Genomic DNA, 13,852 nt, shown 5'->3' with positions numbered 1-13,852 from the left:
ATTCCTGCCCCAAAATAGCCTTGGGACTCAGGGACCTCCATACCTACTCATCTCTGACGAAGGGAGTTTTGATTCTGGAAAGCTCATACCTTGAAAATCTTGTTGGCCTCTGAGCTGCTACTGGACTTGAATCTGGCTCTTCCACTGAAGACCAACAAGGCTACCCTCTGAAACTGTGGGCACTTCCACACGTGCTAAAAGAACACCGTTCCAGTCCACTTCAGCGACCCTTCGCAAGTGGATTTTGCAAAGGGCAAAAAGCGCACAGTAAAATCCAGTTGCAAAGTGCCTTGGAAGTGGGACCTCCATACCTACTCATCTCTGATGAAGGGAGTTTTGATTCCGGAAAGCTCATACCTCGAAAATCTTGTTGGCCTCTGAGCTGCTACTGGACTCGAATCTGGCTCTTCCACTGAAGACCAACAAGGCTACCCTCTGAAACTGTGGGCACTTCCACACGTGCTAAAAGAACACAGTTCCAGTCCACTTCAGCGACCGTTCGCAAGTGGATTTTGCAAAGGGCAAAAAGCGCACAGTAAAATCCAGTTGCAAAATGCCTTGAAAGCGGATTGAAAGTGCGTTTAGTGTGTGCAGAAGTACCCAGTGGGCACTTTCTCCTCTCCATTAATTTTTCTCTTTTTTTTGGCATCAAGTTGCAACCGACTTATGGCGACCCCGTGGGGTTTTCAAGGCGAGAGAGGCTCAGAGGAGGTTGGCCGTTGCCTGCCTCTGTGCAGCAACCCTGGTCTTCCTTGGTGTCGGCCTCCCGACCGAGTCCTAACCAGGGCTGGTACTGTTTCGCTTCCAAGATCTGATGAGACTGGGCTCGCCTGGGCTATCCAGGGCTTTGGAGGACCTAACCAGCCTCTTAAGGACCAACAGCATTTCCAGGGTGTACCAGATTAGAGTCCACGCACTTAACCACTACACCTAAGGAGACTTTGGGGGCGCATCCAGGAGTGTGTGGGGTTTCGGGAGGGGCCTCAGCATGGTCCAATGCCATAGAGTCCACCCTTCCAAGCAGCCATTTTCTCCAGGGGAGCTGATCTCTGTCAGCTGGAGATCAGTTCTAAAAGCGGGAGATCTCCAGGCCTCACCTGGAGGCTGGGAACCCTAGCGTGTAAGCTTTCGAGAATCAGTGCTTCCTTTGTCAGATATGAGAGCTTTAACAGGAAAGCCTGTCAGTCCCTAAGGAGCTCCGGTACTCTAATCTGGCTGTCCTTCTGCAGACCACTGGTAGTCCTCCTTATGGCTCCCCTCCGAAACTATCTTCACTGTGTTCCCTCTAAGCTGAGTTAGTGTGAGCTAGCTCACAGGTTTTTTTAGCCTCTGGCTCACACATTTTTGTCTTAGCTCAGGAAGGATGGCTCCAGAGCAAGCTAATTTATGCAGTAGTCAAATCACTCACTCACAGCTTTATTGTAGGGTTGCCAAGTCGAAATTTCTCCTTACCGGGGGACTCCTGCGGCGCGCCGCACGCACCCATAGAGTTTTCCCTCGGATGACCGTGGCCCCACCCCCAGAATGCCCGGCATGGTCGCGTCACTTCCAGGTGACGTTCACGTCGGGGTGGGGTCCCCCCCCTGGGGCCCGATCCACCGGCGGCGGGGAACAGGCCTCTGGGGTGGGGGTTTCCCCGCCCCCCGGGGGGACTTGAGAAGCCTACTTTATTGCCACTCACAAAGTAGAACTTTTGCTCACAAGACTCCACAGCTTAGAGGGAGCATTGACTGTGAATTGAAGTTCATCCATTTTATGCTGCCCTTTCCACAAACTGGCCTGCTGGTAGTTCAAAGGAGACGCATCTCGGGCCTAAACAATGGGGGGAGCACCAGGCATGGAGAGGACCGGGGCTGTTTCTCCAGTCTGCGGGTTACACCTGCATGCTTATGCAGCTGGCTCCTTTCAGACACCTGTTACGCACCCTGCCGGAATGCGCTGTCTCCGCCACGACTGCCTGCACCTCTGGGGAGAGAGAGACGAGGTGCGGTGTGGGAACTCTCCGCCCTCCTTGACTCTGAGCCATAGGTTATGCCTATCCCGGGGCGCAAGCCAGGCACTTGGGTTAATGAATTACCCAGGAGTGCGTTCGTGTGGGAGAGCAAGAGAACCGACAGGCACACGCACCCGCCCCGGCACTGAGCCACCGGCAGGGCAGGGCGAGGCCTGGTTTCAGAAGTCAAGTATGCCGAGGCCTTTGACAAATTTTATGGTATGTGGTTTATCAGCCACCCGTCTGACAAGCTCTTGCCCAACCTGTGACTCAGGAGTGTGGGAAAATGCTTTCAAGAAAGAAGAAAGGAGCAGGCCGTGGAGGAGGGGGAAGAAGAGGGTTAACTCTTCAGAGGCCGCGGCAAGGCAGAACGGCTTCCCGGGCTGCAGTCAGGCATAATGATGATAAAGCAATGAAAAATAATAAACAAAGCTGTTTTTTTGAGGGGGATGGAGGAAAATTCAGTCAAACAGCATGAACACAAGAGAAGCCATGTTGGATCAGGCCATTGGCCTATCCAGTCCAACACTCTATGTCACCTAGGAGCCAAAATCCAGGTGCCATAAGGAGGACTACCAGTGGGGCCAGAACTCCAGAAGCCCTCCCACTGTGCCCCCCCAAGCACCAAGAATACAGAGCATCACTGCCCCAGACATGAGAACATAAGAGAAGCCATGTTGGAGCAGGCCAATGGCCCATCCAGTCCAACACTCTGTGTCACACAGTGGCCAAAACCCAGGGGCCATCAGGAGGTCCACCAGTGGGGCCAGAACTCCAGAAGCCCTCTCTCTATGGCCCCCCGAAGCACCAAGAATACAGAGCATCACTGCCCCAGACATGAGAACATAAGAGAAGCCATGCTGGATCAGGCCAGTGGCCCATCCAACTCTCTGTGTCACACAGTGGCCAAAACCCAGGGGCCATCAGGAGGTCCACCAGTGGGGCCAGAACTCCAGAAGCCCTCTCTCTATGGCCCCCCGAAGCACCAAGAATACAGAGCGTCACTGCCCCAGACATGAGAACATAAGGGAAGCCTTGCTGGATCAAGCCATTGGCCCATCCAGTCCAACACTCTGTGTCACCTAGCAGCCAAAATCCAGGTGCCATAAGGAGGTCTACCAGTGGGGCCAGAACTCCAGAAGCCCTCCCACTGTGCCCCCCCAAGCACCAAGAATACAGAGCATCACTGCCCCAGACATGAGAACATAAGATAAGCCATGTTGGATCAGGCCAATGGCCCGTCCAGTCCAACACTCTATGTTACACAGTGGCCAAAACCCAGGGGCCATCAGGAGGTCCACCAGTGGGGCCAGAACTCCAGAAGCCCTCTCTCTATGGCCCCCCGAAGCACCAAGAATACAGAACATCACTGCCCCAGACATGAGAACATAAGAGAAGCCAAGCTGGATCAGGCCAGTGGCCCATCCAACACTCTGTGTCACACAGTGGCCAAAACCCAGGGGCCATCAGGAGGTCCACCAGTGGGGCCAGAACTCCAAAAGCCCTTGCTCAATGGCCCCCTGAAGCACCAAGAATACAGAGGGTCACTGCCCCAGACATGAGAACATAAGAGAAGCCGTGCTGGATCAGGGCAGTGGCCCATCCAGCCCAACACTCTGTGTCACACAGTGGCCAAAGCCCACGGGCCATCAGGAGGTCCACCAGCAGGGCTGACTGAATCAGACTGAGACCCAATTAGCTCAGCATACTGTTTTCAATGGTGGGCAGCTGTTTAGCCCTGGACAGGTCACCCAGCCAGGAGAGTTGTCAACTCTGGGTTGGGGTATCCCTGGAGATTTGAGGGGCGGTATAGCCTGGAGAGGGTGGGCTTTAGGGAAGAGGAAGGATCGCAATGGGGTACAATGCCATAGAGTCCGCCTTCCAAAGCAGCCATTTTCTGTAGGGTAACCGATCTCTGCTGTCTGGAAATCAGTTGTCATTCCAGGAGATCTCCAGGCCCCACCTGGAGGTTGGCAGCCCTACAGGAATGCATGAAAGTAATGCCTCCTCCCACCTGTGATTGGTCCCCCTCCGGTTAGGAAGCTCAGAGGCCTTTACCTTCTTGGTGTCCTAATAAGCATGAGCAGATATGCACAGCACAGGTGCACTAAGGCAGAAGAAAGCAAGAACCACCCCATGGAATCAGAGGCTGTGCCCTTTCTCTCGTTGCTTGGCCCTGGCAAATGCTATACTGCCTCTGTAAGGTTCCACTTAGCTCTCATGGAGCCATCCTCTAAGCCAGGGTTCCCCAACATGATGGTGCCTCTTAACACCTTTCCACCAAGTGATTTTAGAAAGTGGGTGGAGCCAGATGGGGCTTTTGCCCAGCAAGGCTCCTGATTGGCCACTGGAGTTTTGATTGGCTGTGCAGATTTTTAAAAAATGTTGCTTTGGCAGCAGCTGCCATCACAACACAGGGATCTTCACTGTATGACTGAAGGTAAGCTGCGGCAGCCATTCTGTGGCTAGATCTACCTTCTGCGGTAGAAGCTGCTCTATGGTAGCCATTTTGTGGCTGCGGCCACCACGCTATGTTAGAACCCCACAGGTGCTCACATGCTCATAAAAGGGGGGGGGCCTTTTCTATGCATTTCCTTATAAAACACCGTTCTGAGCTATCAAAGTGAACACCGTAAGCAGAGGTCATTTCGGGGGGGATCGCGGGGGATCGCAGTTCCCCCAGGTGAGGTACGGGGGGCGGGGCAGAAGAAAAAGCCCCGCCCCTTGCTTCCGGCTGCCCCGCTTCCGGCCCTCATTCAGCCAGAGGAGGCAGGAGAAGAGGGAGGGTAAGTTGTTTCCTCCATGCCTCTCCCCACCCCTGCCTGCCTGGGGCCAGGGAGGGCCTTCGCGGGGCTTCCTTGACTGCCCGCGGGCCTTGCAGGTCCACCGCCGGGCCCCTCATGGGGCTCGGCAGTGGAGTTGCAAGGCCGGCGGTGGCGGCCGTAGGGTTGCCAGCCTCCAGGTGGGGCCAGGGGATCTCCCGCTTTTACAACTGATCCCCAGCCGAAAGAGATCAGCTCCCCTGGAGAAAATGGCTGCTTTGGAGGGTGGACTCAATGGCATTGTACTGTGCTGAGGCCCCTCCCCTCCCAAACCCCGCCCTCTCCTGGCTTCACCCCCAAAGTCTCCAGGTATTTTCCAACCCAGACTTGGCAACCCTAGGCGGCTGGGACCGTTGGGGGCGGGGGGTGTGGCCTTATGACACACTTCCGGTGATGTCAGGGGGTGTGGCATATGCTAATGAGTTGTGCTAATGAGTTCCCCTAGCTCTTTTTCTACGAAACGACCCCTGACCGTAAGTCAAATTAGCCTGCTGTTATGGATCTTTTCAATGGATCTTTTCACAGCAATGCTGATTTTGTGAACTTGGGCAGATCATGAGAGGGAGGGCAGGAAGGGTTGCCTCAGTGCCTTGTTCTTGTGGCCCTTTCTTACACGCCCTGGGAAATGCTGATTGCCACTTTGGGGTCAGGAAGCCATTTTTCTCCAGTTTGGCTGGAGATCCTGGAGGTTTTTTGTCATCTTCTGGGCATGGAACAGAGGTCACTAGGGGTGTGGAGGGGGAGGTACTTGAGAGCCAGTTTGGTGTAGTTAAGTGCGCGGACTCTAATCTGGGAGAACCGGGCTTGATTCCCCACTCCTCCACTTGCATGTCTCCTCCACTTGCACATGGCTGGATGACCTTGGGCAAGCCGTAGTTCTGATAAGAGCTGTCCTTGAAAAAAGAGCAGTTTCTGTCAGAGCTCTCTCAGCCCCACTTACCTCACAGGTTGTCTGTTGTGGGGAGGGGAAGGGAAAGGAGTTTGTAAGCCGCTCTGAGACACCTTTGGGTAGTAAAGGGTGGGGTATAAATCCAATCTCTTCTTCTTCTCTTCTTCTGAATCGCTGCTTCTTCTGAATTTCCTGCATTATGTTGGGGGTTGGACTAGATGACCCCGGAGGTCCCTTCCAACTCTATGATTCTATGATTCTAATAACACCCACAAGTTGGCAACCATTATTTCTTCCTGGCACAAACAGAGGCACAAAAGGAGCAGATGTAAAGTAGCCATTCTTGATCCTCCCCCCCCCCTTGTAGGACTGCTGTGCTTTCCCTAGCTCAGCAGCAGGCAGGAGTTCAACAGGTGCAGCGCTTCCTGCCACTGTTATGCATCGTTCGCCTTCCTGGCACTGTTAGGCGTCATCCGCGGCTGGCTGTGCTTCCGAGGCAATTCAGGAGGGTGGATCGGCACTGGCGTGCAGATGTCTCTCTCCTGAGGGCCAAGCAGCAGGGCATGCCGCCTAGGTCATCGCTGCGAGAAGGTATAGCTAATTGTATCGTTAATTGGTGCGCCGTGGGACAGGCTGGCAACCGTAGGCAAGCTGGGCGTTGCTGAAGGTCTTGGTGCCATTCTTCTTGTGGGTTGAGAGGGCTTGTCTAATAATCCCGTAATGACTGTGGCTGTCTGGTGGATTCCATGAGGGTGGAGGAGTCCCTCGCTGGCACCTCGCCTTTCAAAAGAGTGGCATTTTGACATCTGCAAGGAATTGCTTCACTTCTGTACTGGGAGTCGTTCTTGCTGGCTATCTTTCCTTTGGCCCCGTGCCAAGAAACAAAGGGCTGACTATCCTATATTCCATTGTGCAAAGAAGAAGAGGAGGAGGAGGAGGAGGAGGAGGTTTTTATACCCTGCTTTTCACTACCAGAAAGAGTCTCAGAGGGGCTTACAATCTCCTTCCCTTCCTCTCCTCGTAACAGACACCCTGTGAGGTAGGTGGGGCTGAGAGAGCTCTGAAAGAGCTGTGACTGACCCAAGGTCACCCAGCTAGCTGCATGTGGAGGAGTAGGGAATCAAACCCGGTTTTCCAGATCAGAGTCCGGCGCTCTTAACCAGAGTTTGGATGATACTGTCTCGGAAAAGGCTGTTCTAGCCAACTCATTCTGATCTGGAGGACTGAAGGGGTTAGCGCCTTCCACCTGGCCTCCTTTGGCTTAACCTAGGGGTCCCCAACTTTTTGAGCCTGCAGACACATTTGGAATTCTGACACAGTGTGGTGGGCACAGCCACAAAATGGCTGCCACAGGGGGTGGAGCCAGCCACAAAATGGCTGCCACAGCTTACCTTCAGTCGCACAGTGTAGATCCTTGTGCAGTGGTGGCAGCTGCTGCCCAACCAATGTTCAACCAATAAAAATGTGCATAGTCAATCAGAAGCTTTGCTGGGCAAAAGCCCCACTTACTCTCTGAAAACACTTGGCGGGCACCAGGGAAGGTGTTGACAGGCACCATGCCACCCATGGGCACCACACTGGGGACTCCTGGCTTAATCAAAGGGGGGGGCAGATGGGCAAGTAGATTCAAAGAAAAACTAAGACAGAGTTCCTCACCGCACAATATGTAATTCATTTATGGAACACGCAGCCACAAAACGTGGCTATGCCCAGCTACCTTACATAGTTCTGAAAGGGGAACCGGACAGATTCACAGCGGAGAATTCTGCACTTTTGGAATTCTGACATAATGGGGTGGGTGAAGCTACAAAATGGCTACCACAAAGTGGCTAAATGGAACCTCCATGTTCAGAGGCAGTGTACCTCTGAATACCATCTGACCTCTGAATACCATCTGAACCTCTGAATACCTCTGTACCTCTGAATACCGATGAGAGCCAATATGACCTGTTTGTGAGATTCCAGTTAGCTACAGTGGGAAACAGAATATCAATGAGATTTTGCCCTGATCCAGCAGGGCTCTTTGTTGGGTTCTTCTTATGAACGTAACTTCTTAACATACAATTTCTCGCATCCATCCCTTACTAGCCTCCCCTAAATTGCTTTCACGGTCACCAGACTCTCGATTGTACACACCTGTGTGGCAGGGTTGCCGCTGCCAAACTCCGAGTGGTAGCTGGAAATCTCCTGGGATTACAATTGATCATCAGGTGACAGAGGCCAGTTCCCCTGGAGAAAATGGCCACTTTGGAAGGTGGACTCTGTGGCATTATACCCCAATGAAGTCCCTCCCCTCTCCAAACCCCGCCCTCTTCAGACTCCACCCCCCAATCTCCTAGTATTTCCCGCCCTGGGGGTGGCAACCCTACGTGTTGTGTAGTGGTTAGAGTGTTGGACTAGGAGGTGAGAGACCCAGGTTCAAATCCCCACCGGTATGAAAGTTTGCCGGGCGACCTTGGGCCAGACTAACCTACATCGCAGGGTTGTTGTTGTGGGGCTAAAATGAAGAAGGGAAGGTGTCCAGTAAGGCAGGGTGGGTCCTCACTGGGGGAGCAAAACGGGGCATATATAAAGCGAACAAATAAAAATAAAATTATCCGGCGGATGACACTGTGTGCTCACAGTCTGTGCCAGATCTGAAGCTCCACTCCTGAGTTCCGCCTCTTTGAATAAAAAAAACGGTTCCAATGAGAGATGGGAAGGAGGAAGAGCAGGAGGAGCAGGAGAAAGGCCTTTGCTTCTTGCAGTCCCTTTGAAAAACCTCAAGACTTCTTTTCCGAAGCTTTATCCCCTGGCAAACAATAGTGGGAAGGAAGTGGGAAGTTACTAAACCGTCTTTTGTTCCAAGGTTTAATTCTGGGGCTTTGTTCACCTGGGTCCTTAGGAGGCTGCTTTGCTACTGCGGAGGAGAAAGGACCCTGGGAGAAATCAGCTTGTCAAACAGCTTTTTGTTTCCGTGCCACGCAGCTCTACCCCCGTCCACAGCATCTGCAGCCACACCCCACGCTGGAAGCTCCGGGCCCGGCTGGCCAGTATTGCTCAGGAGTCCATTGGAGCAAAGAACTCTGCGGCCCACTCCTCTTCCCCCACCCCAAACCCAGGCCCCTGAGCCAGAGCGCCTGCATTTCCAAACAACCTGTTTTCCAGACCTCTTGGCCTCAATCCACCATCTCCCCGCGCGCATGTCATCGTTTTTTAACTAGGCCAAGTCTCCCAAGGTGGCCACCCTCCCCTGGCCTCCCCTTCCTCATTTCTTCTTTGGTAACAATGAACATTTTTCAGACACCGCCAAGGCTGGATTTGAGTGGGACTGTCTTCCCTCTAAGCTGAGTTAGTGTGAGCCTGCTCACAGATTTTGGCTCACACATTCTTTTGTCTTCGCTCAGGAAGTATGGCTCCAGAGCAAACTAATTTATGCAGTAGCCAAATCACTCGCTCACAACTTTAATGCCGGTAGCTCACAAAGTAGAATTTATGCTCACAGGATTCTGCAGCTTAGAGGGAGCATTGGTTGCCAGGTCCCTCCTGGCCATGGCAGGGGATGGGGGGTACGGTTGCCAGATCCAGGCTGGGAAACTCCTGGAGATTTGGGGATGGAGCCCGGGGAGGACAGGCAGCTCAGTGGGGTACAACGCCTTAGAGCCCACGCTCCGAAGCAAACATTTTCTCAAGGGGAACTATCTCTGTAGCCTGAAGATGAGATATATTCCAGGAGATCCCCAGGTCCCACCTGGAGGCTGGCATCCCAAGTCACTGACTGGGGGCCAGAGCTGGGTCTGTGATTGTTTTTGTCAGGGCCAAACTCTGGTACTTGAAAGTGACCCTGAAGGCACATCCCCAATAGGTGGGGATCTAATCACACCACCCGGAGAAGGCAGTGCTTCTGAGCATGTAAACAATTACTTGTTACAAGCTGGTGGTGGTAAAAAGTCCCATCAGGTCTGAGAGCCAGTCTGATTCCCCACTCCTCCACATGTAGCTGCTGGTGTGACCTTGGGTCGGTCGCAAGTTCTCTCAGAGCTGTTCTCTCAGGAGCAGTCCTCGAAAGAGCTCTCTCAGCCCCACCTACCTCACAGGGTGTCTGTTGTGGGGAGGGGGAGGGAAAGGAGTTTGTAAGCCGCTCTGAGACTCCTTTGGGTAGTGAAGGGCGGGGCATAAATCCAATCTCTTCTTCTTCTTGATCCCACAACAATATCTGCTAAGGAACCCCCTGCATGTCTGCCACTGAACACACAGGGGACACACTTGATTTCCACGTAGTACAAACCCAAGTTTGTTGAGCCTCCAATTCAATTGTCAGCATGTCTTGAACCTATCCAACAGCTGGACCTTGAAAAGAGAAGGAAGATGATGTGGTTCAGCCTATGCCTGGCCATCAGAAATCCCACAATTCAGTCCTTGGCATCTTGAGCTCAAGCATCTCAGGGTGAAGATGCTGAGAAAGACCTTCTAGCCCAGCCCGAGGGCCAGGGACGGCCCCTGTCAATTAGAATACAATATGCTGAGCTGCGCTGACCAATGACCTGACATTGGTCAACATATGAAACTGCCTTAGAGACAGTGTAAGGAAGGCCAGATAATGAAACTGAAGCTCAAATACTTTGGCCACCAAATGAGAAGGGAGCACTCACTGGAGAAGACCCTGATGCTGGGAAAGATTGAAGGTCAAAGAAGACAGGGACGGCAAAGGATGAGATGGTTGGACAGTGTCAGCGACGCAACGAACATGAAATTGAGCAAGCTTCAGAGGACAGCGGAAGACAGGAGGGCCTGGCGGGAGCTGGTCTATGGGGTCGCGAAGAGTCGGACTCGACTGTGCGACTGAACAACAACAACAAAGGAAGGAAATATTCTCCAAACACAAGAAAAAGAGAGACAGTTTTATCGGGCAATTTGGGAGCCATAACACTGCTTTAAGGTAACAGGACTGCAGAAGGCAAGCCCATTCGAAGGAGTCAGACTCGGAGGGTGATGGGGGAGAGGTCCTCCAATAACCCAGCTCGCATCAATGGGGAAAACAGTAGCCTTGGAGATTAATGAGGCGGCTCCCAGTTTGCTGCCCACCAACGGCTCTTCTCAGGATGATTAACTGAAGTGCTGAGCAATTAACTTTTTCACTCTCCCATCTGCTAATTTCCCCCAGTATAACTCAGACGGGTGACAGAGTCCCTGTTTGTTTGGCACAGGTTACTAAAGCCGAGGGAAACAACAGCAGCCACCACCACCACCCCCATTTATGGCTGACAGTTCCAGAGACAGAGGCACGTGATGTGACCACATCCAAAGGCTGCTGGTAAGTGGGTTCTAGATTGTGAACACATGAAGCTGCCTTCTACTGAATCAGACCCCTGCCGGGTCCATCAAGGTCAGTACTGTCTACTCAGACTGGCAGTGGCTCTCCAGGGTCTCAGGCAGAGGTCTTTTCCATCACCTACTGCCAGATCCTTTAATTGCAGATGCCGGGATTGAACCTGGGACCTTCTGCATGCCAAGCAGATGCTCTACCACTGAGCCATGGCCCCTCCCAACAAACCAAACCTGAACTCTCCATAGAAGGTAAAAGGACTAAGCTGAGGCTACTGTACTTTGGTCGAAGGAGGAGGAGGAGGAGATTGGATTTATACCCCACCCTCCACTACATGGAGTCTCAGAGTGGCTTACAATCCCTTTCCTTTCCCCTCCCCACAACAGACACACCCTGGGAGGTAGGTGGGGCTGAGAGAACTCCAGAACTGTCCTTGAGAGAATTTATGACTGACCCCAGGTCACCCCAGCAGGTGCAAGTGGCGGAGTGGGGAATCAAACCCGGTTATCCCAGATTAGAGTTTGCGCTCTTAACCACGACACCAAACTGGCTCTACACCAAACTGGAAGACAAGACTCGTTGGAAAAGACAGCAATGCTAGGAAAAGTTGGAGGCAGCAGGAAAAGAGGACGACCCGACATGAGATGGATTGATTCAGTAAAGGAAAACACGACCCTCAGTTTGCAAGACTTCAGCAAGGCTAGAATTGGAGTCCAGTGGCACCTTTTTGACCAACAAGTTTAATTCTGGGTATAAGCTTTCGTGTGTATTCACACATCAGATGCTTTGGAGGTCATTAGTGGTATAAGCTTTCGTGTGCATGCACACATTGATGCTTTGGAGTTCATTAGGATTGCCGTCAAGTAGAAGCAACTACCTACTCGCATGTGTGTATAGGGACATTCCTACACATAGGGGGCAGCACACTCAGTGCAGTCCCTGATTTCCTGGTGCCATTACTTTCCTGGACACCAATTCCTACACATAGGGGGCAGCACACTCAGCTCCAGATAGCCTTAATTACTAGGGGCAGTCCCTGATTTCCTGGACACCCTTGCTTTCTTGGTAGGAAAGCTGTGCCTCCTCTTTTCTTCCTCTTATCCCTTTGCTCATTGCAGTGCTACAGTGCTGCTGTGCCTTGGTACATAAAAGGGAAAGTAAATTTTTGGTTCAGATTAAGCGAGGACTTCCCTCCTGTCACCATCACAGTCCACAGTCAGCAGGAGGTCAAAGATGACGGCCTCAGTGACAGAAACATTTACCGCCTCAGAGGCCAATCCGTTAACTAACAGGAAAGGTGCAAATCATGTCTACGAAGGCAACCCATTCAAACCCTTAGCTGCAATCCAGAACACCATTCTGCTGGTTCAGGAGGAGGAGGAGGAGATTGGACTTATACCCTGCCCTCCACTACCGGAAGGTGTCTCAGCGTGGCTTAATAACTCCTTTCCCTTCCCCTCCCCACAACAGACACCTGAGGTAGGCGGGGCTGAGAGAGCTCTGAGAGAAACTGCTCTTTTTCAAGAACAGCTCTTATCAGAGCTACGGCTTGCCCAAGGTCATCCAGCAACTGCAAGTGGAGGTGTGGGGAATCAAACCCGGTTCTCCCAGATTAGAGTCTGCGCACTTAACCACTACACCAAACTGGCTCTCTGAAACCAATAGTGTGGACATGTGGGTAGAACAGGCACCGAATTGTATTCCCCCTTATCAGTCCCCCAACTTTGTGTGTGCATGCCATCCACCCACCCAACCCCATCTGGGTAGCTTTTAAAAACACTGATGGTCTTTGGTGGCCTCTTTCGAGTTTTAAATGTAAGTTTAAGTTTGTTTTCCTTTTCTCCTTTCCTCCCTACCCCTTTCCTTTTCATCCTTCAACCACCGCCCACCGCCCCCCATTTCAAAGCACTCAAAGGACCCCATGGCTTTTTTCCATTTGTGGGTTTACTTTAATCTCAGTTACAGCGACTTAGCCTGCTCGCCTCCCGCCTCTCCCCTGAGCCGTAAGACAAAGAGGCGTTTACACTAATAGAGTGCCGGCCCAAGGACGGCCGAGGCAAACAGCACAGCGGAGAGCGCATAGAATTGAACACTGCGAGACGGTTCCCCCCCTCATCTGTCCCCAAAACCAATATTGACCAGAGACCCCGCGTGGCTGCTTTTAGTCAGAAGTTTCAGCACACACATCAAAATTTTTTCACAGAGCCAACCCTCCCAGGGGGGTTATGTCTGAGGGGAGGCCAGGACAATAGTCCTCTCAGGATGCGAATAAATCCCACTGGGATGGCAAAGGAGGCTCACTTCCCCAGATGGCGGACAAGAGGCCTTTTTTTAGCCCCCCTCAGAGCTCAAAACCTAGGTCTACCCGACCTGCCCCGAACGAGGCCCTGTGAGACGGAGGACGATTGTGTCTCCCCATAGGGGCAGGCCATCTGAACAGAGTGGGGGAGTAGCCGGGGGGGTAGATTTGTGATTTTGAGGGGGGGAGCCTTTTTTTAAAAAAAAGCAGCAGATTACGTTCAATTAAGAAGCATTAATGGGAGCTGGAACTTGGGGCCAAGTGGAAAAAACCAAGAGTAGGGTCATGACAGAACAATGTCTTGTTGACATCACTTGAAGGAGCCATTCATGAAGTGGGAAGTGAATGAGGCTCACCGAAAGATCCCTCACCCACCCACCCTTCAAAGAAGGCTCCGAACTCTTTCTCTGACTCCCCCCCCCTGCCCCCTTCCTCTTCATCCTTCCCACTTTCTTGGTCAGGCACCAATTTCCACAAGGTGCATCCTTAGCGGACGCTAATAAGGGAGGGTGGCAGCAGCCATTTTGCTTCCAGTTAGCCAACG

The sequence above is a fragment of the Gekko japonicus genome, unplaced genomic scaffold (genome assembly GCF_001447785.1).
Source record: "Gekko japonicus isolate JY-2015 unplaced genomic scaffold, Gekko_japonicus_V1.1 scaffold76, whole genome shotgun sequence".
Classification (NCBI taxonomy): domain Eukaryota; kingdom Metazoa; phylum Chordata; class Lepidosauria; order Squamata; family Gekkonidae; genus Gekko; species Gekko japonicus.
This window is presented reverse-complemented; position numbering follows the sequence as displayed.